Below are 27939 nucleotides of genomic sequence, written 5' to 3'. Positions count from 1 at the left end.
TCTGCTGCATGAGACCTACCTTGCATGTAGGCACTCAAAATCTCATTTTTGTGTATGCATTGAGGCTACTGTTTTATTGCTCTATCGGTAGCTTGACGCCTTCACTGAAGTTTCTAGATCGGAAATCATCAGCTGGTGCAAACCTCCCATTGTTGCTTTCAGCCAGCGTTATAAAGATTAGTCATCTTCCTCTTGGGTATCTTTCTAGAAAGGGATGTGTATTCTGATCAAGCCTCTGCATAGCTCAAGCCTAGACTAGACTGTTCTGCTCCGTACTGTGTAGGGAAGAGCACATCCCTGTGCTAGTGCATAGGGTTGGCAGCACTCCTTAATTGGTGCGCACTCATATTAAGTGTTGACCGCACTTTAAATGTTGTCAGTTTCGAGAATTTTTGAATTGCATTTTTAGAATGATAGGTTGTCCCTTGTTGAAGGCCTTTGGAGTCCGTGACCCGAACCTCCTTGTCAAGAACTGGGGGAATTAAGCGCATGAACCACGTAGTTGTTTGGGAGGGAGGTTTTGTATATTTGTGAGAATCCTGATGTTGGTCCTGGACTGTAACTGGTTAAATAACTGGCCTCATTTTTTGAGCAATTGAAGAGCAATGCAGGGACTGTTGAGCGTTTTGTTTGACAGATTCCCTCTTTCTGTTAGAACTACTCTTTAACTAGTCTCCTCCTCCCAAACTCGGGAGAGGGAAGGTTAACTTAACCCCTTGCTTGTCCAGAACCTGGGGTCATGCTATGGTGCAGAACTCTCCAGAGGAGGCTTCTGTGCCTGTACTCCTCACATCAGGCTCCAGCACAGTTTTCTTCCTCATCCCTGAATCTGGAAGCACTCAGGCTTTCAGTGGCTGTTGGTACCATGTGTTTTAGAGCAAGCTTGTGACAGAATAGTGGGCGTGCGCAGAGACCGCTCTGTTCCTCTCTATAGGAGCAGAGGGGGAGCAAATTCCTCCAGTGTTCGTACAAGAGCATCAAAACAGCTCTGCTGGGTCAGATCAAAGGTTTGTCTTACCCAGCGTCAAGTGGAATGAAAAGAAAAGCCGCCTTTGTTCCCAGTTACAACACGGAGAAACACCCGTGTCTCGTGCACGTGCCTGCACCTTTTCTGACAGAAAATGGCTTTGGGGTACTATGGAAACTCCTGGGGAGAAAAAAAAACCCAAACCATTAAAACAAACGCTGCTCAGCTGATGTTGGAGACCTTGGTATTAGACACCCAGACCTGTTCTCCTCCACGCAGCTGTCACTCCTGCACCAGGAACTGCTTGCTAGTGGGTGAATCTGACGGCAGCAGCTCCCAGGCAGAGCTGGGAGCAGCCCCTGGGGACACCTTTAGGCTTTACAGCAGTGTTTGCTGCCCCAGCACGGGTCCCCTGCCCCCTGCAGGGACCAGGCAGGAGGCTGGAGGGAAGAGTCCCACCAACAGCTTTGGCCTCCAGGCTGGAGAACCCTGTCCCAGGCTCAGGCACCGCTGCCTCCGGGCTCCCCTACCCCATCCTGGGGCAATAAGGCAACTCTCTTCCTTCTACAGAACAACACTCAAAGCTTAAGGGGAGTTTCCTCTTAAGGCATTTCCTCCCTAATGCAGGTTTCCCCCAGGCCTAGAGGTTGCCACAGGGCTCTATGGTCAGTGTTCAAAGGTGTCTCAAATGCCAAAAGGAAAGTGGCTTTTCGCAGGCAACAATGCAGTGAGATTTCTGAAGCTGTGTAAAATAACGTGTTCACCTTGCCCATCAAGTGCGTTATCGTGAGGACCTGGCAAGGGCCCTGCTTTTGTACAGCAGCAGAGATGCTGTTGTAGCCACAGGACTCCAAGTTCTGGGGGCGTGAAAGGAACAAACTCAAACATCTCAGAGCTCGCCATGACATCAGAATAGCTGGCCGGGAAACCCTTCTTCGAAGCTGCTAGATGAAATGACAGGGCAGAAACGTAGAGGGAGCAAGTTTTCTCAGGAAGGGAAAGAGAAACCCCACTTTTTTTGAAACACAGATTTAGCCCCCTTAATATTTTTTCTTGTTAGATTGTGTCAGCAGTCAGACTGCAAGCACGTGATTAAACTGTTAAAACACCCAGATACTTGAGGATTATTTCCTGTATTAAATCCTCTTACAAGCAGGGCGGTCTGTTGCCCTGCGGGTAGGGTAGTACAGTGGTATGACTGGCATGACAGGCGATTTTCCTTTCCTAGTACAAGGATGCATTTATGAAGGCAACTCTGGGGTGTAAGCGGTGCCGCACAACAAAGCAGCCTGTGAAACCCAGACGTTAGCCGTTAGAAACAGGAAGAAGAGGCAATGGGCCTTTGCTTCAGACTCGGCAAAAGATTTACCAAACCCGAGGCAGGTGACAAAAAGGGAAGAGTTTCCGTGGCGTAACTTTGGTGTGGCAGGTGAGGTTTCCATCCATGTTCCTCATGCCTCCGCCTCGTTTTGTTTGCAGATGCAGCGTTGGATCAAACTGCAAGACCAGTTTTCTTTACTGCACATGCTACTGTAGTGCAAATACCCTGTGGTTTCTCAGGACGCACCCCTAGTGCCTGATGGCTGAGATCCCCACTGGCTCCAGTAGCTGCACTCGGACCCCCCCTCACTCCACTGGCTGCACTGGGACGCACACCAGTAGCTGGCACCACAAGCCAGAGCTGCCTACGGCCTCGCCTTGACTCCAGTAGCTGGCACTCAGTCCACCCCCGCCACGTCCCCCATAGCAGGCACAGAGTCCCTTCAGCTCTCAGACAAACAGGACAGGGAGTGAGATTACACAGAGAGGTCATTAAAAGAGGTTTAATGAGAAGCTCTATGAGAAGACAGGACAGACGTCATCTATGCCCTGCCACCAATCACTTGTCTCTGGGGAGACTGTGGTGTCATCAGGTCGCCCGTCACCTGGAACTTCCTCAACGAGATTAGAGGGGATCAATCCCCTTGTGCCGTCGGTCAGCTCTCCCACGTACCAACCGTCTCCATCCGCGTCTCCAAAGATGTAAACGTATTGTCCAGCAACTAGCGGAAGCTCCAGCTCAGGCCGCTCGTTGGGACCGTCGAAAGGATCATAGCTGTAACGAGCGATGAATGCTCGAAGCTCTGCCGGTTGTTTTCTCATAGCCTCCAGCAGGACGGACTCCTTGTCTGCTCCCAGGTTAGCCTGCTGCGGCTCGGAAACGGTGCTGTTGGATCTTTCTCCTCCCAGCCATTCCAGTTCCTGAAACAGCTGCTGGCAGCATTTCTTTAGCTTCTCAAACCGATCACTCAGTTCCTTCAGCGGGGCTGGAAACGCTCGCAGGGGTTCTCTGTGCTCCCTGTGGGCCAGCTTTGTCTCCTCATGTTCCCTCTCCAGCTGTTGACTCCTTTCTGCCCTGTCCCTCATGGCTGTCAGCTCGCGCTTGGCCGCTTCCAGTTGGGTAAAAAGACAGATGGTTGCTTGGATGGCAGAGTCTCGCTCCTCTGCCAGTCGCGCTAGCTGCCCTTTCAGGTTGGCATTTTCAGCCTGAACCTGTTCTGTCAAAGCCATCTGCCCACGCAGGCGAGCGTTTTCTTCAGCCAGGTGGGTGTTTTCATTTGTCACCTTGGCGAGCTGCACCTGCAACTCCTCACAAGCTTGCCCGGGGGTGCTCACATCAGAGGATCCCTCTTCATCTGCGGCTGCTCGGGCCTCCAGCCCCTCAGCTGCCTTCTGTGCCAAGTCGTGCCGCTTGTCCCGTGCCAGCAGAGCTCTGCTGGGCTCTCCCATTTCTCCACCCCTGGGCTGAGGAAGCAATGGCGGGCACAGTTGCTCAGCGGAGCGCTGGATGGGCAGTGGCCCGCGAGCATTGACCAGGCGATGGATGGTCACCTGCAGCTGCCTGGCTCGCTCTCCCAGCCGCAAGGTGAGGGCAGCTAGTTGAGCATTCTTCTGCTGCAGTCTCCCTGCCTCCTTGCACGCTCTTGGAGAACCGTCCTTTCCCAGGAGGCGGCTCTCCATCTCAAGGGCACTCTGTTGCCTCTCCAGGTCTTTCAGAAGACGCTGCAGGCGTCTGCTCTGCTCCAGGAGATGGCTGTATGCGCTGCCAGGCAGCATCAAGTCCTCCCGCTCCATCACCTGGAGCTGAGCACCTCTCACAGCCTGGCACGTGGCTTGTGGCCCAGCACTGTGGCTTTCTGTTGGTCTTTCCTGCAGGGCCGCCAAGGTGTGGGGCCTGTTTCTGCCAGAGGAGCAGGAGCTCTGCGTCCCCTGATGGCCCTGGTGGCCAGGAGAGCCCTCGGGCTGGGCCGTGCAGGGGGAGGCAGGCAGCTCGCGCTTGAACCGCTGCAGGATGGGTTGGGTGGACAGTGCCATCTCCTGCTGCAGCTGGTTCTGGAGGCAGCGGGTGCGGGTGGGCTGGGAGACAGCTGTGGCATTGGCTGCAGGGCTGCGTGGGGCATGGCTCCTGCTCTGCCCACTGGGGGCTTTCCCCTGCTCACCAGGGATGCCCCGAGTAGATGAGTCAAGCTGTTGGTGTCTGCTGGCTGTGGTGATGGTGGCCATCTGATCCTCCGTCTTCACTGACGGCATGGCCACATGCTCCTTAAGAGCCTCTCGGTGCTCCCGCAGCGACTTGCCTTTGCACTTGGTCTTTATGAGAGACAGCTGTGTTTTGGGGTGGCGCTCTTCCACTTGTCCCTGCTGCCCTGAAGCCACATCCCGCCTGCCCAGGGAAACTGGCACAGAAAGTCTGCCAGCAGCACCGGTGCTTTTACGTGCGTCACGCACGTGCTGACCTGCAGAGGCCTTGCCACTCTGGGCCGCCCGGACCTCCTCTGTTCTTGCCATCTTCGCCGCACCCAGCCTGTGTTCCCGATGCCACTGTGCCGCTGTCTGCTGGCTGGGTCGGTGGCTCCCAGTGCAAACCTTGTCCGGGTCCTTCCTCAAAAGGCACCTCTTTGTCTCCTTCCCAGCTGCGGCATTGGCTGCAGGGCTGTGTGGGGCATGCCTCCTGCTCTGCGCACTGGTGGCTTTCCCCTGCTCACCAGGGATGCCCCGAGTAGATGGGACAAGCTGTCGGTGTCTGCTGGTTGCAGTGCTGCTGGCCTTTCCCCTGCCCTGGGCAGAAGCTGCAGAGGCTGCTGCTGGCAGAGGCAGGAGCTTGCAGCAAGTGCTGGCAGCTCCTGGTGCCCGAGCTGCGTGCACCTTCTGTGGTGCTGCTGCCTGCCTTGCTGGCAGACGGGCTGTCTCCTCCCGCCTCACCCTGATGGAGGGCATTGCCACCCTGCACGCCGGGCTGTCCGTCTGCAAGAGAAGGCGAGGAGAGAGGCTGCGTGACTGTGGCCCTTCGCCCGTGCCCCCGTGTCCCAGCTGGAAGAGCCCCTGTGCCGGCTCCCCTGCCAGCCCCCAGGGCAGCACTCGGCCCCACAGGGAGTTGCCGCTCGGCTCCCAGAGCTGGCTGGGGAGCGCACTGCTCCGGCCATGGCCCACAGTGACTCCTGGGAGCATCCCCAGCATGCCCGGGCAGCCTGCAGGCACGGCTTGGGGGGCTCAGCTTGCTAGGTGACCGGGCCCTCCCGTCCCCTCCTGCAGCTCCCGCCTGCCTGTCGGCAGCGCCTGGACTCGGGAAGACGTTTGTCCCGGGCTCCCTCGGGCTCCCTACCTGTGCGCGTCGGCTCCCAGCGGCCTGCGAGCTCTGTGGGCAGGGGAGCCGTCGCAGCCTGTTCCCATGGGGGGACGAAGCCTGTCCCTGGCTGTCCTGCGGGGCTGCCAGCGGCCGCCTGTGGCCCATCTGCGGGCAGGAGGAGGAGAAGTCAAGGACTGGAGGCGGCTGCCTTGGCACAGCGGCCCCCACAGTGGCGGCAAGCCCGGCCCTGGCACTAAGGCAGCTCCGCGTGGCCCCGTCCCACCACCGGCCTCCCCCTCCTGCCCCGTCCCTCACCTGGCGCCGGTTCTGCAGGCCCGGCAGCCTGCTGTTGGGCTGGGGGGGGGCGTTTGCCTCCTCATGCGTGGGCATCTTCGGCGGCGCCTGCCGACGACCGGCCATGGTCACCCAGGGGAGATGCTGCCTCCTGAGGGAGTGGCTCTCCTGGGAGTGGGCACCCCAGGGCTCTGGCTCCTTAAATACCCGCGGGGTCACCGTGGGGACCCGCATCACAATGACCTCTGGGCACGCTGCGCCGCCTGCATCACAAAGCCCTGGCGATGCTGTGGAGCCTGGCGGGGACTGGCTGTGCCCGGCTGTGCCCGGCGTGGGGCAGCCCCTGCTTGCCCCTCACAGAGGCCCCAGCAGGCCCGAGCCCGCACCTCCCACATCCCCCCGGTGCCAGCAGCCTCTGCAGAGCTCAGTCCTGTGTGCGTGCAGCAGCTCTGGCTGCCACCGCCCGGGGCCTTGTCCCCACGCATGGCTCCCACACAGGGCGCCCAGGCCTGGGGACGCTCCGGTGCCCGCCTACAGCAACGCAGGGGAGGCCCGCAGGCCCGTGCCCAGAGGCCACTGGCCACGCCGAGCTGCTCCCGGCAGTCGCCATGGGCCGCGGGGTGACCAGCCCTCTCCCCAGCCGGCTCTGGGAGGTCCCTCCCAGGCTGCTCTTCTTCAGTGCCTTTCCTCCAGAGGTGGAGCGTGCACGGGCTCACACCCACAGCCAGGACGAGGGAGCAGGGCTGCCTCCCTGGGGCTGACGCTCTGTGCTCCCCTTCCAGCTGGAACGAAAAGAAAAGCCGCCTTTGCTCCCAGTTACAACACAGAGAAACACCCGTGTCTCGTGCACGTGCCTGCACCTTTTCTGACAGAAAATGGCTTTGGGGTACTATGGAAACTCCTGGGGAGAAAAAAAAACCCAAACCATTAAAACAAACGCTGCTCAGCTGATGTTGGAGACCTTGGTATTAGACACCCAGACCTGTTCTCCTCCACGCAGCTGTCACTCCTGCACCAGGAACTGCTTGCTAGTGGGTGAATCTGACGGCAGCAGCTCCCAGGCAGAGCTGGGAGCAGCCCCTGGGGACACCTTTAGGCTTTACAGCAGTGTTTGCTGCCCCAGCACGGGTCCCCTGCCCCCTGCAGGGACCAGGCAGGAGGCTGGAGGGAAGAGTCCCACCAACAGCTTTGGCCTCCAGGCTGGAGAACCCTGTCCCAGGCTCAGGCACCGCTGCCTCCGGGCTCCCCTACCCCATCCTGGGGCAATGAGGCAACTCTCTTCCTTCTACAGAACAACACTCAAAGCTTAAGGGGAGGAGGAAAAGCCTACTTCCTCCCTCATGCAGGTTTCCCCCAGGCCTAGAGGTTGCTGCTGTCTTCTGCTCTGCTGGGAGAGGGGTTGGAGCCTTTCTCCACCTCTCCTCGACCGCCTCTCTCCTGGGCTGGGCTGGAGGGTGGGGAGTCCAAGGGGCTCCAGTGCCGAGGGCCTGCCAAGGAGCAGACGCTCTCAGCAAAGCAGACGGCAACCACAGGTGCTGTTTCCCAGAGGACCTCTTGAAAGCAGCCTGCAGCAGGACCTGGCAGCCGGGAGACCCAGCACTGCGTGCCTCTTATCACGGCCGATTTTGCCGCTTGCATCCTGCTGCCACTCTCTCCCTCACCAGCACGAGCAGGCAAACCCCTGCCCTGCAGCTGGGTGTCTGTCCTGCTCCCCCGCTCTGGAGACCTGCCGCCCTGGGTGCCCCGAAGGAGAGGGTGGCTGCTGCTCTCAGCGGTGTCAATCGCTGCCCGTACCTGGGGTTGCTGTCGGTCCTTCCCCGCAGACCAGGCTCCCCACGCCGCCCACTCTGCCTTTGCTTGCTCGAGCTGCTCTTGCCACTTGGGCCTCACTTGCTCCCACTCTGCAGGCAGCTGCCAGACCTCCTGGAGGGGACGGCAAGGCAGCAGAAGGCAGGATTAGTCTCAGCGCCTGGAACGGGTGTCCTTCGGGTCTGACCCGTGTTGCCGCCCCTTGCCTCAGCTGGTCGGTTGGCAGGGCTTTGCCCCTAACACATCGGGGGCTCGGGGGTCATTCTAGGCTCCTGGCAAACACAGCTGCGACCAAAGCCCTCCACTGTGAACAGCCGAGAAAGGACTTGGGCATCTCCCATAGCCCCTGGGCCAGGAGAAAGTGTTTTGTGACAACCCAGGGGGCAAGGAAGATCTGAAGGAGGTGACAGACAGCCGACAAGGAGCGCACGTCCAGGGGTCCTTTCAGGCTGGCTCTCTGCACAAAGAGGCTTCTGCCGAGTCCCCAGCAGCACGGCAGCTACAGCAAGGCACGCACCTGCAGCGCTTTCTGGCAGTCGTCTGAGGATGGGAGTGTAGAGGTGGGTTTGGCTGGAGAAGCCGGCTCCTGCCTGCCTGCCTCCTTCATCCTGGGGGAGCTGCCTGGACACGGGGGGAGCGCACTGCAAAGAGGCACCAGGAGCAGTCGGCATGAGCACGGGGCAGTTTGCTCTCCCACCTTCGCCTGGCACCAAAGCTCCCCAGGCTGGCAGAAGCAGCGCGCGAGGTGGGGCCATTTCTGCTGGCAGGGGGGAGCCTTTCCTGAGCCCCCTCAGATGGACGGGGGAGGTCTGCACCTCAGCTCTTGCGTGAGGGAACCACAGGGACGTGGGGTGCACTCAGCATCCGCCACCTTCCCCAGGGAGGGGCCCACAACAGGGGAAACAAGCACATAAGAGCCATGCGGCACGTGTCAGGGACCTTGCCGCGTCCCTGCAGCCGGAGTGTCCGGAGGGGAGGTCTCTCCTCCACGGGTGCAGGATCCCTTTCATCCCTTCCCACCAGGGTCTCACCTCTCAGAAGTCTTCTTGCCCAAGTCTTTCTGTCTTGTGCCTGGCCCCTGACTTGGCAGTGCAGCAAGGGAAAGCTTCCTCCGTCTCTGCAGCAGCTTGCCAGGATGCGCCTCTGCCCCTGGCAAAGGAGGAAACTCAGCAGAGCAGCCCCCTGGGGAGTGCCTTTTGACGGAGCTGTGGTCACCCAGCGCGGGGCAGGGCCTCAGCTGGGCAGCGGAGACCTGTTCCCACACCATGTCTGAGCCTGGACTTTGCTGCAGCCTTCTTGGCCCAGGCGGACAAAGCCTTGGCCACTGCTCTGCTGACCACCGTAAAGCGAAACCTGGGCAGGAAACGATGACACAGGCTTGAAGGGTGACCCCTACCCTCTGCAGCTTCCCAGCACTAATCCTCACGACTCTCGTGTGAGGCACGGCACCCCTCTTCCTCGTGGCCATGCAGCCATGCATGGGTTTTATTAGCAATCTATCTCCCCCCAACACCAGGCGGCGTAGCTTAAAGCCCTCCCTGTGTGCAGCTGGCTCTCTCTGACGGGAGTGACGGGCAGGCTGGGCATGAGAAACGCAGTGACGCTGCCCGGCCACTCCAGGAGAACACACGTGTAACCCCAACTCATCGTAAGTTAACCAGAAACCAGCCCCTTCAGGTCAGGCCCCCTCCCAGACTCAACGTGCAACGCCAAGCCCCGGCAAGGCGCACTCCTGATCAGGAGCTGGGAATCCGCCCGCTCGGTCAGTCGAGGGCTGCAGAGGAAACGCACTCACCTGGGGAAGGCGTGGGCAGGAGCAGCCTGCATCCCCCGAGTGCTGGTCGCTCCACCGGAGACAGCTGCACCGGGCATCCTCAGCCTCTGTAAAGTGACACAGAGCTGCTAGAAGGTTTCCAAGGCACTTTGCTCTTGGCTCCCAAAGGAAGCAGACCTGTCTCCTGCTCCAAAAGGAAGCCACTTTTCCAAACCCCTCCTCCAAATCTTCCGCCGTGAACAGGAGCCCTTGCTCTGCTCCGCAGAAGCTGCACAGCAAACACTGAGACTGCGCAGTAACGCTGCCAGCCTTTCTGTAGGGCAAGAACTCAGAAGCTCAGAATAAAACTTCTTTTCCAATGGAGAACTCAGCGTGGGCGAGCACGTGGAAAGGTGTCGGACTGGCCTGCCACGTGCAGGCTGCCCAACGACCATCGGGTTGCTCACCCTTCAAGAGGCTTCCCAAAGTCACTGCATCACCCTCAAAGCCTGAGCAGCTCGCAGTGCTGAGCAGCGCAATCCAGCTGGCCTTGCTCTCCAGCCCTGTGACGCAGTCGCAATAGAATCGCATGCACAGGACGTTGTCGGTGAAGGACAGAACGCCAATGTCCTTGAAGGTGAAGGCGAGGCGCTGCCTGTTCCTCAGTTGGAAAGAGTGCAAGAGTATGGTCTCTTGCACACAGCTCTGCACCACGTGCCATGGGAAGGAAGTGGCTCGTGACAGCCACCTGTGGTTCAGCGGCTCGTTCTTGACATCCTCTGCAAGCAGGAGGAACATCGTCACTGGCAGAGCGGGCTGAATTTCCATGTAAAATTAGAAACGAAATGCCAGAGAAAAGGTCGTTTACGGAAACGGCTCTTGGGGAGTGGTTAGTTTGGGAGGAGCTCAAGCTGTCCGCCTAACTTTGGAGGGAATTCTCTCCAGAGAAATTCTGAAGTCCTCATTTCTCTGCACCCTTTCTGAAGGGCAGAGAGCATGCACCCCAGTCCCAAACAGGGCGCGGGAAAGTGGAGGGCGGCCGTTGCCTTCTCACCAGGAATAACCTCTGTGAGGAACGCGAGCTCCCGCAGAGATAACTCACCAATGTCCAGCTGGGAGACAGGTCTTCAAACCGCGTACACCTCTTCCTCACCTTGGAATCGCTCTTGGACCGTAGCAAAGGTCCCGAGTCCTGTGACCAGGACCCCCTGCCCAGGAAAACGGCACAAAGGCTGACCACAGGGAAGAGCGAAACTCTATCACGTGCCAAAAGCTTTCTCAGACTAGATCTGGGCACGCTTTCGCCCCTGGTTGACCACGAAGCAAGAGCAGGAGAGCTGCTGAGGGACTCCCTGAGAGAGGCCCGCTGTGAATCCTCCGTGGGAGGAGCAGCAGCGCTTCACCTTTCTCGGCCTTGGCCGTCGGGCTGGGTGAGGGTGAGCTTTTCAGCGGCTGCAGGTCTCAGTCGCAGAGTGCAGCGAGGGTGAGGGCAGGCAGAGATCAGGCAGGAGAGGTTGTGGTCACCGAGGACATCCCCAGGGAAACAGGAACTCTGCAGTGACACACTGGGGACACCAGCACACAGGCAGGGACAATATTATGATGTTAGGGACTTCCGGGGGGACACCAGGACTCCCAAAGGGATGTCACTGGGACATTAAAGACACCCACCGAGACACACTGGGACACAAGAACACACGGGGAGACACCACGGCGATATATAGAATGGCCTGGTAATATCCGGACCCCTCCAGGGACACCACTGTGACATTTAGGAATTTCCCAGGGACGCCCCCTGGGACATCAGGGACCACCCCCTCACCTTCCCCAGGGACACCAGGACCCCTCCAGGGACAGCACTGGGACATTAAGGACCCCCCTTTAACACAGCCCTACCCCAGGGACAATGTAGGGGCATTAAGGACTCCTCCCGGGACACCAGGACCCCCACAGGACCAGAAGTGCACAAGGGACATACTGGGGACACAAGGACAAACCTGGGGACATCCCTGGGACATCAGGGACACCACGACTGCCCCAGTGACACCACAAGGACATTAAGGACCCCCACAGGGACACCTTGCAACACAAGGACATCCTGGGAGACACCACTGGGACATCATTAGAATAGCCTTTAGGACATCAGGACCCCTCCAGGGACACCCCCGTGACATTAGGAATTCCCCAGGAACCCCGCCCCGGGACATAACAGCCTACCCACTCACCTCCCTGGGGACACCAGGACCACCCCCAGGGACACCCCACAACGCCCCAGGGACACACTGGGACACCAGGACACCACCACCACCACCCCGCCCAAGACACCATTAGGACATCAGGGACATCCCTAGAACCTTAACCACTAGAGCGTTAAGGACTCCCAGAAGGACATATTAGGTCACATGCACCCCCTGACAGACACCACTGGGACATCTAGAATGGACTGGGGACATCAGGATGCCTCCAGGGACACCGCTGTGACATTAATGACCCCCACCAGGGACACATTGTGATACACAAGGACCCACTGACACACCACTGGGACATCTAGAATGGCCTGGGGATACCAGGACCACCCCAGCGACATTCAGGACCCCCCTGGAAACACACGACCTGCATCCAGGGAAACTGCAGGGGCATTAGGAACTCCCCCTGGGACACCAGGACCCCCACAGGACACACTGGGACACCCGAATGCCTATAGGGCCACCTGAGAACACTAGGACATCTCTGGAGACATCCCTGGGACACCAGGGACACTCCCGGGGACATTAGGACCCCCCCAGGGACACCCTAGTGACATTGGGGACATTTTGGAAGCAGAAGGACCCTCCACAGAGCACTCCTGGGACATCAGGATCCCCCCAAGGGGACCCTCCAGCAGGTCATTCTCAGTTATCACGCAGAAGCTCCCCCTCGATGGAAGTCCTTAGCAGCAGGGCAGCCCTCAGATCTGCACTGTCAAGGAAACGGAGCCCCAGAAACAGACCCCCCACCCCAAAATGGGAGGACCCCCTCCCCACATGACACTTGATAGTTTAACATTATGCTAGGCGCCAACCAATGTCCTCCTTTTTCTTCTAGTGCCGTGACGACCATGGGTGGTACATGGACGGTCACCTCCTGCCCCATGGGGAACTTAGGGGCCTCCTGCATCAGTAGCACAGGTGCTGCTCCTGCTTTAAGGCATCCAGGCCATCCTGAGCTCACCTCATCCAGCTCTTTGCAGGAGCAAGCTACAGCCCGCCCCTGAGGCCCTAAACAATGTGCCAGAACTCCAAAGGCAATACCTTTTCCCTCACGCTTAAGAAGTGCACAGGTCTTTGTCACATCAGGTAATCCCCACGTGGGGGCCTCCACCAGAGCTCACTTTTTTTCAGATGCTTGAAAGTGGCTTTACCCTCCTCTGTCCCGCCGATAGACCCATGGCAGGAGGTTTTCAGTAGCTCGTGCTGAGCTTTCACAAATAAAACACAATTGCCTCCCCAAAGCCGACACCATCCGACCACCCCGAGAAATCCTCGTAGTTCCTTGAGAGTCTGAGGCTCCGCGAGGCAGCGAATAGCCTCCTTCTGTTGGGATCCCAACTGTCTCTGGCCTTCCAGCACTTCAAACCCCAAACGTGGAAGTGACTCCTGGATAATTCCATATCCACTAATTCCCAAGACATTTAGAAGGCTTATCGTCAGGGAAAGACACAGCTCCCAAGTCCCTGCTGAAACCAGAATATCATCCTACGATCGCAGAACTCTTCCCTGATCATTTTCTGTTCTCCAAATGTCAAACTGCTTTGCCAATTGATTCCCAAAGATTGTTGGGGTATTTTGAAAGCCTTGTGGTATAACCGCCCAAGTGTATTGCCTTTTCCTTCCTCTTTCTGGGTTTGTGCATTCAAAAGCAAAAGGCTTCTGACTGTCAGTGCCCCGGGGAACACAGAAAAAGGCATCCTTCACATCAAAACCTGTACACCATCCCTGTTCCCCTGTAAGGGTGGTTTCATATCTTTATGGATGTGCTACTGCAGGATAAATACCTTGAGGTATGTGATTTGTTGCTCTTAAATCCTGCACCGATCGGCAATCTTGACCCTTGGCCTTTTTCACTGGCAACACAGGGGTGTTGGATTTCGATACACACCCCACCAGCAGGCTGTACTTCAAGAATTTCTGAATTATCGCTACCGACCCATTCCTAGCTTCCAGCTTCAGGCGACACTGTTTCATTCTCAGCGGGGATGATCCAGGCTTTAAGTCAATCCTTACAGGTTTTGACCTGTGGGATTTTCCAGGAACCTCTCCGGCTCGTACAATAGGAATCACAGCATCTCTGACCTCCGGGCGTATCTTTCTCCTTTCAAGGCAGCATAGCCTGTAATAACAAAGCTGCTGCCTCTCGACACAAACAGTTTCTGGAATTAAGATTTCTATTTCCTCGTTTTAAAATCAGATTTCTGCTTCCAATTTTTTGGAGTAGATCTCTCCCCAAACAATGCTTTTGGAAGATTTGGCTAATATAAAAACTGATGAGGAACCCACTGTTTTCCCAGCTTCATTGCTAAGAGTTTCAAAAATGGCCAAGTTTCATGGGTCCCTGCCATACCAGCAATGCTTATATCCTTACTGCTTAGTTCCCCTCTAAAGTCTTCTGAACAGAGGAAGTAGCCCCAGGATCTACCCAAAGCTCAACTTCTTCACTTCCCAGCTCCACTTTAACCAGAGGCTGCTCTGGGGAGAGACTCCTCCGCTCCCCCTCATTCCTCGCTTACTGGGAGCAAGGGGGCAGAGGGGCTCCAATCCTTAAGCAGACGGTCTTCTTCCGAACGCCCATCCCTTTTGCACTGTGCACACTGATTATCACCCAACCGAGGGCTGGGCCGCAGTCCCCCTCTGGGGGCTCTGCCCTGTCCTCAGGACCTTCCCCTCACCCTACCATTTTACTCTGATACCGCCAACAAGCGACAATTTACTCTTTCCTTTTGACTCTCTCTATGTCAATATGCAATCCAAGCAACACCCAACAGCTTTCCCCTATCTTGAGCAATCACTTCCTTGTAGTTTTTGTAATTTTCTTCCAATACCATCCCAGGATTGGCCCACCAATAGAGGGGCTGATTGATCTCATCCCTCTTAAGATTCAGGGTCAATACTTGTAGAGTTGCAGGCTACCTCCTTCATTCTGTTCTGCAGATCTGTGGGGGGCTCTTGGCTATCGTGCCTAGCCTCGTACCGTTCAGACATGGTTATTGCCTTAGCCACAGCATTTTGAATGCCAAATAGAATCCCTTTCTGATACCGAGTCCAAAGTTGCCTGGGTCCGTTAACATGCAGGTCCCAGTTTGGACCAACAGAGGGGAAATGATGCTCCACAGTTCCTGTTTTAACCTCAGCTTCCACATGTATTCTAGCCGCTTGACAAATCATCTCCTTCTCACTACTATCAAACAAAACCTGCAGTATTGCCTCTATATCCTTACACTCTGGATCATCCTGTGTTTTAACCATCATTATTTCAAAAACACCAGCCGCCTTCTCAGGGTCGTCTCGGTAATTTCCTGCGGTTGCTTTTGTAATTCTTCAACCCTGTTCTTGAAAACGGGACCGTCACCGTAACGGGTCCTTCGTTTCCCACAGCCTGGCACAGGGGAGTCTGTATCACTTCCCCTGGTCTGGCCCGCTCCCACCCTGCGGCTGGGCTAAAACCTTCTCCCTCTTCACAGCCACTTTCCCTGCCACCAGCCTCGTCAGCTCGCCTGCCACCACTTTCTCTTACCCTGCTCTTATCACTAGTATCAGCGTCAGAACTCTCTCCCCGTCTCTGCTGGGCTCCAACCATTAACTCTAAACCATCGCCTCTAAACCTCCTTCTTTCTTGTAGTCATTACAATTTTAAACGCCTCTGTCTGATACTACAAGCAGAGCAGACCCTTTTCAACAACCTCTTCTTATCCTTTTCCAAAGCCAAGAGAAAAGGATCTCAGGGAGGTAAATTTATACCACACTGGTTTTGCCATTCAGAACGGGTCTTTACAGTGGAAAAAGATCAGCGTATCAAACTCTGTCCCTTTTCCTTTCTTGCCTTCAAAACAACATCAGCGGTAACATCATACAATAATGCAAACTGCCATTTTCCCCCATCGCCCAGTTTATACAGAGACCACCCCTGAGTACAGTATTGCACTAGGGTGCTTTTAGTTACATTTCCCTCAGAACTACCCCTTGATTCTTCCCAGTGTCCCAAAACACATCCCAGGGGAGACTGCTGTAAAATACCACGGCCGTGTACACTGACCAGGGCCCACTTTCTTTTAGTGTCCTGAACACTTTATCATATACATGTATAGAAGTATCTTCAGATGTTCCGAGCGCACTCTACTAGACACACACACACACACACACCCCCATTAATATACTTGAGTATGCCAGGCAGAAATTTTACCAGACACATTGTTTGCAGGAGAGCCCTCAATAACCCAACCCAGCAGGGCTTTTGCCTCTGCTTAGGGGCAGGTATCCCAGACCACCAGGAATGCCTGACATCTTACCGGGGGAACGTTGCTTTGGAGTCGTTGGTCCGGGAATCAGAGGTCTTCCCCAAGAGTCCCTCAGTGCCGGCTGGAATTGCTGCGATTCACAGCTCCACCGACGCTCAACAGCAGAGTCTCACCTGGGTCACCAGAAAATGATCCCGTAAAGGCGGTCACGGTGAAAAACCCTCTCAGACCTGATGTGAAGTTTCAGAAGGCGGGCATTCTTTATGACAGCGCTGGGAGCACGGGGGAGTGTCACCTCTGAGCACGCTCACCAAGTTACTCGAGGGTACACATTACACACAGCAGAGTACTTGCACGCTCATAGTGCATCACACACGCACACTCTACCGACTTGTCTCCTCTTGTGGCCAGAACTTCCCCGCTCAGAGGCTTTTTTGTGCATCACTCGAGAGAATGAAGTTCTTTTCCCCATCCGCTCTTTGTTCCGTGCCCTTCCCAAGGCTGACTCCCCAGGTCAGTCATCCCTTTGTTCATCACTTCCAACAACTTTAGAGAGGTAGCTTAGCTAAACTTTGTGCCTAGATTTCTTTCACATAGAGCCAAACACGATATTAGAGCTTGGAAACTGGGGAGTTTAGACATCTGGTCCCGTTGCTGAGCCAGCAACCTTCCCTGAACAGATTCCTTGGACAGAAAGGTATATACAGTGCTATCTATACAGTGCCATCAAAACCTTCCCCTGCATACCATGGCTGTCCCTAAAATCCTTCCATCGAGCACCCCAGTCATGCCTAAGGGCCTCCCCATTGCCCCCATCCCATTCCCAATTTCTTCCCTCAAGCCACCCCCCACCCCGCACCCCAGCTCATTTCTAAAATCCTCCCCCGTGCCTCTCGGACTGTCCCCCAACGATTTCCCCTGTGCCCCCAACCCCAGCAGTCCATCTCTACAATCCTTCCCCCACCCCCCTCCTTTGCCCCCACAACCTTCCCCCTGTACCCCCATCCCACCCTGAGAACCTTCCTCAACACCCCAACCACCCCCCTCCGTCGGGCCCTGCAGTGATTCCACTTGCCCCCAGCCTGGCCCTAACATCCTTCCCCTCACTCCCGTCCTGTCCCTAAAGCCCTTCCCCCCAGACCCTCACGGCCATTCCTAGACTCCTTTCCCCTGACCCCACACTTTCTCCCGTCACTCTTTCTCCCCAGCCCCTGCCGGTCATGCCCTACACTCCTTCCCACAGCCCCCCCCTCCACTCTGTCCCTAAAATCGTTCCCCTGCCCCCCGGCAGCCCCTAAAACCCTCCCTGGAACCCCCCTCTCACTACCTACAGGCCTCCCCCGACCCCTCGGTCCGTCACTAAATCCATCCCCCCCCGCCCCCCCAGGCCTGCTAGAGACTCCTTCCCCCCACCCCCCGGTCCGTCCCTGAAATCTCTCCCCCGGCCCCACGGCCTGTCCCCAACAGCCCCCCCGGCCCCAGCAGGGCTGGCTCTTTACCATCGCGGTGGGAAAGGCGCTCAGGTTCTGCCAAGCATCTCTGCAGCTGCTGCTGTTGGAGGTCACCCTCAGAGGGAGAGGACAGGACAGCCAGTGCCACCAGGGCTCAGCTGCTGGGAGCCCCAGCTTGTGTGGCATCAGGTGGGCCTCCCGCCACGGCCCAGCACAGCCTGCAGGTCCCCTCCGTCGAAAAGTCACCTCCTCTGGGCCATGGCCGCTCTGGCAGGGCTCTTCCCAAAGCAGCCAACTCTGTTCCTCATGCCGACCGTCAGGCACAGGGGACGCTCACCTGAGAGCAGCTCCTGGCTGCACTGTGAGAGGGGGGCGAGGCCCGGCAGGAGGCCTCCTAGCCCTGCGCACAGGATCCCTCTGAATTCAGCTGTTCCATTGCCTCAGGCAGCCAACACAGAAAATGGTGCCGCCGGGCATGCGGTGCCACGGTTTGAAACTCCAGTGCCAAGCCAGAAGGGGGGAAACTGTCAACCCGCTTGGTCCTTGATGTCAGAAAGAGCTCCCTTGCCTAGTTTCTTACCCGTTGCAACTCTCAGCTACACCACATGCTTGAGGTTTTTCTGGGCTTCTCTCAGGGAAGGAAAAGGATGCCCAACTGTGTGGATAACTGGCTAGCTGAAAAGGGTCACATAGACATAGTCCAGCTGGCTGGACAAAAATGCACATCGCTCTCAGCCTATCTGAAGTAAAGCAAAATACACTGTCTTTGGCTGTCCTTGTTACACAATAACAGGAAGATTTTGGTGGGAAAAGAATGTTGCAGGTGGGAACAGAAAACTACAGAAGAGAAACTAGGGGCGGGCTTGGTATTTAGGCAACTAACCAATAATGAGCTTAACTTTTGTAATATGTATGAGCTAATTATAACAAGGCATAAAAGGTGACTGTAAGGTTCAATAAACGAAGTCTGCTGATCACTCATATTGAGTGACTGTGTCTTCCCTCCGTCGCGACATTGTACAACATACAGCTCCAGCTGACAGTCAGACCAGAATGACCTTCCTGCAGTGCAGGCGGGCTGCATATCTCCAGTAGCACCCACAGCCCCAGCCTGCACTGCTTTAGAGACAGCAAAGATCCGCGCTGATGAGAAACGCTCTCATGCACATGGCATTTCACCTTGTCCACGGATGTGAAACACGGGTTGCTTCGCGAAATTTAATTGTATGGTTTCGTTCCAAGGCAAAACAGACTGTCCAACAACTTGTGACTTACACTAAAAACCATAAATCTTCACCTTCCATATGAACGGCTACATGCCAGGATATGTACGGCTGATGAATTTTTCCGCATGTTGCTGGGGAGCAATACCTGCACGTGTTCATCATCCACCTCTACTGGGATTCCCTCTAGCTGGGTACGTTGCATCTCAGGGTTGTATGGAGGGGATTACCTCCAAGCAGCGGGACAGATCACCCCTGTCGCTCCTAAACTGCCTCTGCTGAGCATCTCGGTGCCTCCCACAGTGGTGGCTTGCTCAGGAAGAGGTGGCCTGTGATGGCTCCTCTCCAGTGCACATGCCCACAGGACCACCGAGCAAAGGACTATCCCACACCATCCTCCCCCTCTCTGAGAAAGAAAGCACGTACCTATCTATGGCTAATCTCCCTTCTGAAGCAGTACAGCTCAGCTGAGACCTCAGACTGCTTTTCTGCAGCACCTGGGATTCTTACCAACACTGTCTCCATGGACTCTACCTGGACTCAGTTTTGTGCAGAGGAGGTGTTTACTGCCGCATGCGCAACAGCAACGGCAAGGGCAGGCAGCGCAGCGATCTCCTGTTACCGAACGTGCTGCTCTGGGACTCCCAAACAGGCGGTCAGTTATAGCCCTGGCAAAGTTCTCCAGCAAAGCCACCCCCGATTTGTACCCACCTCAGCTGTACAAACACGGTGTAACCAGACGCGCAGCGGCTCTTTACCTCCAGCACTCTATGTCCCTTTCCTTCCCATGTCACCACCACCTGCAAAAGCGCTCACGGAAATGAGCAAACCCCACCCGCCAGAAAGAGGCAGGGCTTTCAAAGGGAAGGAGGGTATTCAATGGAAGCTGCAGATGTGCCCTGCCTGGAGAAGGCACCACTGGCAACCCCTCCTCTGTGAGAGCTGGGGACATGCAGAGGGGGAGGAAGGCAGGCGTCGGGGAGGAACTAGAAGCCCTGGTTTGCTACTGCTGCAGTAGCCCTGGCTGTGGGGACAATAGAGCTCGCCATGAAATGACGATCAACCAAAATATTTCAGAGGGGCACAGCAGGGAGCACAAGCTGCTGGGCGTCAGCAAAGGGCTGTGCTCAGCTTCTCTGCGGCACGTTGTCATAGGCAAGGTGAACACGAAGCACAGGGAGGATCTGCAGTTCTACCTGCCTTGCAGGGGCTTGGCCTGAGCTCCCCCTTTGCAAACCAAGTCACCCTCCCACCACACCGCACAATCTCTGCTTCATGTATGTCCCAGCAACTGGGGTACCACATGCAGAGAAATCTGAGAGGTCCCCCCTGGTCACAGCTCTAGTCATCACTGGTTCCAACAACTTCTGATGCTCAGGGTGTCCCCTGCGCCCTGGGTCCTCCCTCCAGGCGCCCCTCCTCCTCTCCATTTGCCCTGGAGTAGACAACTCAACATCACACCCATCCTGGGGAGATTTAAGCCCCAAAGAGCTCAGAACTGCCTGAAGCCAGCACAAAAGCCTACCTTCTCTCTGAGAGTTGCAATGTCCTTACACCCTCCCTGTCCTTCCCGTCTCGATCAGAAACCAAACAGGGGAAGCGGTGCACGCAGATACACAGAAAATACTGAATGGGACACACCGGCTCCTCTTCCAACTCCTTTATTGTCTCAAAGGTGTTTTCATTCTGTTGGAGGAAAAAGAGAGAAATATGTAGAGTCCCCAGGTTTATCCCTGGTAAGCACTTTCACATGTTCATTTAGTAAGGCAGATTAGATTGATTCCTCAGAGATTTTTTTTTTTTTTTTTGGGGGGGGGGGGGGAGGGCGGGGGAGGAGGGGATTATAATGAACTCATTCAGTTTTTAAATCAGGCTTAGGAGCCACAACTCACTGGCTACGAATACATGTACACACATGCGTGTACAGGACAGCACAGAATACTCTATTTACTCATATGCCTCTGAAAAGACATTTTTTTTTCTATTATTTGTTGTTCTCTGCATCATTTATGGCTGGACTGCATGGACAAGATGGTTTTCTTAATTCTGTGAAAACACTTGCATCTCTTGATGCCTGCACCTCTAAACATAGTGATATGGTCATACAGCCAAATCTGCAAAGCGGATTACTGTTCTTACACCATTCTGGGCATAGCAGGCATACCCATAGAAACACCCCTGATGGCCTAATGGTCATGCCTATTTACACATTTATTTCTGCTATTTCATCCTCTGTAAAGAACAAGTGCTCCTTTCCTCGACCTGTCTCAGAACAAATCTGAATACTTAAGGAATTAAAACAGATGAGTCGGCCAAAGGAAAATTTAAACATACTTACTTTAACAATGCCAAGGAGTTATTACTAAAATGCAGGCACTTTGACAGCAGGTATCTTACCAGTGCTGTGCAAAGTGACACAGAAAAGCCTCAAGAAAAATCTACTAGAGTTTGGGTCAATCCACTAAATCCCAGCACAATGGTTCAAGGGTAAGGGCACTTTAAAACAGAATGTGTCCTTAATCAAGTTAGGAAGAAGACAAAGAACATATCCTGCTGGGAAGATCATTAACGATTAGGAAAACTCGACCAGGCTACTATAAATTTGTCCCAGGTTAGAAAAGGCCAAGAATCTTTCAAAGGACACTACAAAAAAATAACATTTAAGACAAAAGGCAGTGTAGGACCAAATGGAATTAAAAGGAGTCCTAGAAAGTAAATCTTTCAGTGATAAGCAAGCAAGGCTAATAACAATCTAGGGCATAGAAAAGATTAGCTCAGCACCAGGATGCACAGCAGATAGGAGAGCAAATTAGTTCTGTCTTACCAAAAGGTAAATGGGGGGGGTGTGTGTGGTGGAAATGCAGTACTTAATGTTTCTCTTTATTTTTCCTGCATCTAATTTTTAACTGTTAAGAGAAATAACACAAAAGCTTTATTTTTGCTAATGCCAGGCAACCAGAATCTGGAATTTAAATTAATCCTTTACACACTGCCATTTGGGGATCATTTCTACCAGATCCAACAAGGATACAAGGGATAGGACAAGAGGAAAAGGCCTCAGGCTGCCCCAGGGGAGGTTTAGATTGGACATTAGGAAAAAATTCTTCACTGAAAGGGTTGTCAAGGACTGGAACCAGCTGCCCAGGGAAGTTTCAGGGTGGCCTCACCATCCCCGGAGGCATTTCAAAGAGGTGTAGATGTGGTGCTCAGGGACACAGTTTAGTGATGGACTTGGCAGTGTTGGGTTAATGGTTGGACTCAATGATCTTAAAGGGCTTTTCCAACCTAAATGATTCTATGATTCTATGCTGTTCAAAGTGACCTACAGTCTTCCTTCAAAAAAGAGGGTTTATACTGCTGTTTCAATTGTTCTGGTTATCGGGTAATCCAGCCTCATAGCACTCTTTAAATTAAAGTTTACAAGCACCGAGATATTCCCCAGTGACTGCACTTTAGCTAGTTTGATATTAAGCTAGACATTTTTCTTAACGTGATTAGCAGCATACCTCAAGCTATGTTTGAACATATATTCTTAGGTGAATGGGAGATACTACCAGCTTTTCATTAGACAGAACATATGAGTATTTTAAAAAGCCAAACTCTAACAGAATACACAGCACAAGCATGTCTTTCTGCCAAGATTTTCTATTAAGTAAATCAAATGCATATGTTCGGTCTCTCCCTCTTCTGTCCATACTTAAAATCCAGGCAAATTTGCAGAACAGCGCAAAGAGCAAGGTGTTAGAACTTAGAGAGAAGACCCACAACTTCTCTCGCACATGCTCTTCTGCTACCGGTAGCTACGTGCTTACCTTTGCACTCACATTTGTTACACAGCACACTTTGGTGCCCGGGAATTTGATTGATTTAGATTCGCCCTGACAGAAGGAAACCTTTTTTCTTAACCGTTTGACCTTGTTTCACTTCTAACTGGAAGATCAGTCCTGCCAGGAAGGAGAGGTGAAACCTCACGACAGCTGGAGGGTGAATAATCTCTCTTCAAACTCTAAAACTCTGCGTATCAAGTTTCCTTTACAATTTGTACTCCACCGGGCTATTAAAAATCTATGAAAAGCACAGCAAGACATCAAGCCGCCCGTCAGTACAGAAGGTGCCAGCAGCTCCTCCTCGTTTCGCGAAAATCCAGCCCTCACCCTGAGGCTGCGGGACCAAATCCTGTGCAGCTGGAAGCGGCAGCGAGCCCTGGCCCCGGGGAAGGGCAGCTCAGCACCCTGCAAGGACGAGGCGCATCGCTCCGCTCCCCGCCACCCCGGGATGCCACACAGCCCCGGCGCCGGGCAGCGGCGGCAGCACGGGCTCGCTGACGGTAACGGCAACCCTCCTGCCTCCCCCGAACGCGTAACGAGAGGCGAAAGCACCGTCCGGGCCGGCGGGCAAAGCACCTGGAGCCGCATCTCCCACCCCGGCAGGCCCGCCACCCGCCGGGCCGCCACCCCCCTCGCACCCAGACGGGGGGCGAGCCCCGGGAAGGGCCGCTGCCGCACCGGGACGTCGCGCAGCCCCTCCGAGCGCCGAGCCCGGCCGGGGCTGGCAGCGACCGTCTCCTCGGGACCCGATGCTGCCGGCCAACGGCCGGATCCCATCGCCCGCCGCGCAACGGATCGAGCACCCGCACGGCCGAGGGACCAGCTACGCGTGTCTGCGGGGACGGGAGCTGGGGGGCAAACCCACAAAGCTAGCACAGCTCTTCGCGACAGGAAAATACTTTATACCCCTGGAAAAACCGTTTACGATGACCTTTAGTCACACCTAATCCTCACTGGGTCTTACGAGCCTCGTCCCCATTTAAAGGCACAGCGGTCTTTACTTTCACTCAAGTGTTCATGCACAGTTCAAGTAATTTCTGTTTGGTCCCATTAACCAACTGGTTCTCCTTGAGCTTACCTTGTGCCCCAGCTTGCCCCATGGCGTCTGTTCCCCCTCCCGAGGCCGTGTGCTGCCCAGCGCCTGCGACACGCGCTGTCCTCCGGACCCGCTCCGCTGCTTCGCTGCAGACACATCTTGCCTCTACGCTGCCACTTACGGCGCAGAGCTGCCTTCTGCTGACCACCTACGTGCAAGCCGTCGGTCCGCAACGCTTCCCGGGGCGCCGGGGGCTGCCTGCGGCGCGGCGCGGTGCGGGGCCGGGGGCGGCTCTGCGGGGGCTGCCGGCGGCTGAGGCGGAGCCGCGAGTGCGGAGCCGCGGCGCAGCCCCCGGGTTCGCCCCCTGCGCAGGGCTGCCCGCTCCCTTCCCTGCGCGCTCCCCGGCGCTCGCCGCCTCGCTCCGGCCTCTCCCGGAGAAGGGGTCCGCTCTCCGGCTGGCCAACGCCTGCCCCGAGCCGGGCACGGCCAGCGCCGCCGTCGCAGGAGCGTGTCGGGCCGAGGGGCGGCGGCGAAACGTCTCGAACCTCGGCAGCGACAGCCCCGACCGCGCGGAGACCCGGCAGCGAGCCCGGGCCCCCCGCGGCAGGCGGCTCCGGCTGACCGGCACCTTCACGCCGCACTCGCGGCCTCTGCCGCGGTCGTGCCCGTCCTCCGCAGCCGCTCGGGGGGCGCCCGTCACCCGCAGCTCCCCCGGCTCGCCCGCGCCGCTCCCGCAGCCGCCCCCGGGCAGGGCGGGGGGGGACGGCGGAGCCCTCCCCGGCTGCCGTGCGGGCTCTGCGGCCCGGGCACAGCGGCCCCGCCGGCGCACCCCGCAGCGAGCGCACCGCGGCGCGGGGGGGCGGGGGGCGGCCACCGGCTTCCAGCCGCCGGCTGGCCCCGACGGAGGGGCGGGCGGGGTCGCTCCAGCCCGCGGCACCGGTGCCGGACCGCCCGCCGGCCGGGAGGGGTGTCCCCCCGCGCCGGGTGGCCCCGCGCCCCCCGAGCCGCCCCCCTCTCGCAGCCCGGGCTGCTGCCGAGCTCCGCTGCCGAGAGCCCGAGCGAGATCGCTGCCCCCCGGGCCCCGGTGCCCACCCGGCGCTGGAAAAGCGCAGCCCCCTGCGAAGGCATGGTATGTAAGAACGCAGACTTAAAGCAACAAGGAGCAGATTTGCATTCAGGGTCAGAAAGAGTTAAAACAGAAGTGCTGTAGCAGAGGCAGGCTTGTGCAACCTGCAGAGCAGGAAGAGCATCTCCTGCCCCGAACCCTTCTGCTGGTGGGGAGGAGGGGGTTGCTCTTGCTGACAATTGAGCAGAAGGACCTGACAATGTCACCCCGATTGCTGCAGCATTTGCAGCACAACGGGACCGGTAACGGCCCCTCTAGGGCAGGCAGCGGGTCTGAGGAGAGTAGAGGTGAATCTCGGATGGATGGGGAAATTTAGATGTTGGAAAGTTGGTTGTGAATAGGCCTGGATAGAGGTTTGAGTTGATTTTCACTAAGGTAATCGTGATGTAGAAAAGTTGATAGAAGGAACAGGGAACACGTATAGAAGGTAAGAGAAGAAGAGCTGGGCAGAAGTGAAAGAGTGAATCCCTCTCCTATGGGATCGGATCACTGTGCATATTGTAGGGAAAGTGGACACTGGAAGCGAGATTGCCCTGAGCTAAAGAACCAGCAAGGGGTTCTGGCGAACTAGGGACTAGGAAAAATGAGGTGGAATTTTTAGTGAATGCAAAACCAACTTATTTGATGTTAAACTTCAGTGAAAAGTATTTGTTACAGTTGTGGGGGAGCTGCTGGCCACCAGGAAAACATTCTGAAACCTTTAAAATACAAACTAAGAAAACAATAAGAATGCTAAATTCACCAAAATCTTTGTTGGGATGAGATTTATTAGAAGATCTGGACGTTTAAAGAAGGAGAAATGAAACTAAAGGCTAAAAATAATCAATTAATTGAAATCTTGAGCTTATCTTTAATTCAACAGAAAAGTGGAAAAGAAGACCTCCCTGAAGTAAAAAAAATCTATAACCAGGTATATCTGGAAATAAATTCCAGGTAAGGCAAAAAAAATGCTTTACCTGCTACAGTAAAAATGATAAGGGGAAGGCCTGTCTAGCTCAGGTAAAACAATATCCCTTGGTCAGCAGGGCTGTAGGGGATATTGGCATGAAAACTGAAATAAAATACACTCTGTAGTAGTTCTACTAATGTAAATCTGTGTGTTTTGCCATGACAGTGACTTGTTATGGGATGTGCAGATGAAACTCTGCATTGACAACGAAGTACAAGGAATAAGGTTGGTCAGGTGCCTCCTACCATAGTCAAGGGCAAGACTGGGTTGGCCTCTGTGTTTGCCACCAAGAAGAATCTTGAGCTCCGCTGTTGGCTGCAACCCAGTAGGCGTTGAGCAGTGGGAACATGTGCCATGCCAGACCCTGATGTGAGGAATGGCCCCCTCTGTTATAAGAGGGTCATCCAGGAAGGAAGAACGTAAGATGACCCATTGAGGCACTGATTTGGAGATTGGAAACTGCCTGGCTGACCACGAGGCCAGACGAGCAGCAGAGGAAGTAGGAAAAGAGGAATTATCCTTAATGCCAGACGGTAAATTCCAAACTGTAAGTGCAGATCAGGAACCAAACTATTCTAAAGAAGACCTAAAGCTAATTCAGGACATGAATCGTAAAATAAAATTAAATAAGTGGGCTTATTTGGCAGATGGCCGTATAGTGGTACCATCCAATTTAATATGGACCACAGCCCTAACAGAATATAATAAGACTCATTGGGGAGCTGATACTTTATATAAAAGGCTAAATCAAAAATTGATAGGGCAAAACTTATACAGTACAGTAAAGCAGGTGACTCAGCAACGCGAAGTGTGTTTACATAATAATCCCAATGTAACAAATAGAATAAAACTAGTGAACATTAGTAGACGAAATTATCCAGGATAACAGTGGCAAGTTGATTTTTCTGAACTCCCAAGAAAAAGGGGGGTGCCAATATTTATTAGTTATGACTGATACATTTTCAGGTTGGCCAGAAGCTTTTCCTTGTCAAACAAAGCAAGAGAGGTAATGAAGGGATTGTTGAATGAGATTATTCCCCGTTTTGGGGTACTGGCAACAATCTCTTCTGACAGAGGCTCACACTTTTGTGACAAAACAATACAAGTGAGTACAGTGTTAGGAATAGATTGGCAATTACACACTCCTTATAGGCCTCAAGCAAGTGGACAAGTGGAAAAAATGAACCGTTTAATTAAAAACAAATAGCAAAAATAAGGCAAGAAACAAATGTAACTTGGCTACAATCTCTCCCTTTAGCATTATTAAGAATCCGAACTAAGCCAAGGACAAAGGAAAATTTAAGCCCTTTCGAAATAGTATACAGGAGACCATATCAGTTACAATTTGCTGAACAAGATCTGAGACAGCTGGGAGAGGGATATTTGTGTGAATATGTGAAGGCCCTCCAGGGACAATTAAAGGTTATAAATAAACAGATATTGGGAGCAAGGGCCAGGGGGTTAGATCAACCAATCCACTCCTTTAAAACTGGTGACTATATGTATATAAAGACTTCTTCAGGGAAACCTTTAGAAGAAAAGTGGGAAGGACCCTATCAGGTGCTGCTGACAACCTTCACCGCCGTCAAGATAAGAGAACAACCAGCCTGGATTCACTACTCTTGGACAAAGAAGGCTTCTGAGAAATCACGGGCTGTCACCTCAGCAGGACCCATGAAACTACGATTTATTAGATCATAATTGTAATAGTAATAATTTTTTAAATTTTAATAACTTCTAGAAACACAATGGACTGTCAAAAGGATCAGGGATATTTGTGTAGAGTTATTCTGATCTTAATTGTAATAGCTGTAGAGATGTTAGAAACTGAAACATGGATAAACAATACCCGTCTTCAACACTCCAAAGAATTGTTAATGCCACGAAAGCTAAGGAATGCTGGATACGTACCTCTCTTCCTAAGGGAGGCCTGATAACACCCCTGTATGGGGTGGCCTCCCAAAACTGGAATTATCTAGATGGCAAATGGCCTACATGGCCAGACTTTTGGAAAAAACCAACCTATGGTGGAGGATATTACCTATTTGATAATAAAACTTATAAGTTGGGTCCCAGGTTTGATTTACAAATATTAAACCTAACCACCACAGTAGTTATGAAAAGTGATAATAACTGTCATTAGAAAGCTAAAACAAGACAGGAGGAACATGTCCTGGAAACCCAGGACAAAATACTTGTTCCCAATCTGATGGATGGAATGATTAAACAGACATCCATAAGATATGGAACACGGTGCAGATCCTGCATGAAATTACTAAAGACAATTTCTCATGGAGTTTTGAAACTATATGGAACAAACTGACTTCGTGGTTACCTAATTTGGAATGGTTAAAGCATGCTTTTGTTATAATACTTATTGTAATAGTTTTAGGAATAATATGTATATT

At 54.4% G+C, this 27939-nt stretch overlaps 1 non-coding gene across 1 annotated transcript; it reads left to right on the top strand.

Moving 5' to 3' along the window:
* Nucleotides 1–3981: 3981 nt before the first annotated feature.
* Nucleotides 3982–4116, top strand: LOC130143496 (small nucleolar RNA SNORA17). Its single transcript, XR_008819750.1, has one exon. It is a non-coding gene; the product is annotated as a small nucleolar RNA SNORA17 (small nucleolar RNA).
* The last annotated feature ends 23823 nt before the right edge of the window (nucleotides 4117–27939 follow it).

Source organism: Falco biarmicus, unplaced genomic scaffold (assembly GCF_023638135.1).
Source record: "Falco biarmicus isolate bFalBia1 unplaced genomic scaffold, bFalBia1.pri scaffold_30, whole genome shotgun sequence".
In the NCBI taxonomy this organism is placed as follows: Eukaryota; Metazoa; Chordata; class Aves; order Falconiformes; family Falconidae; genus Falco; species Falco biarmicus.
Note: the sequence above shows the minus strand (reverse complement) of the source record. Positions and strands in the feature narration are given on the sequence as shown.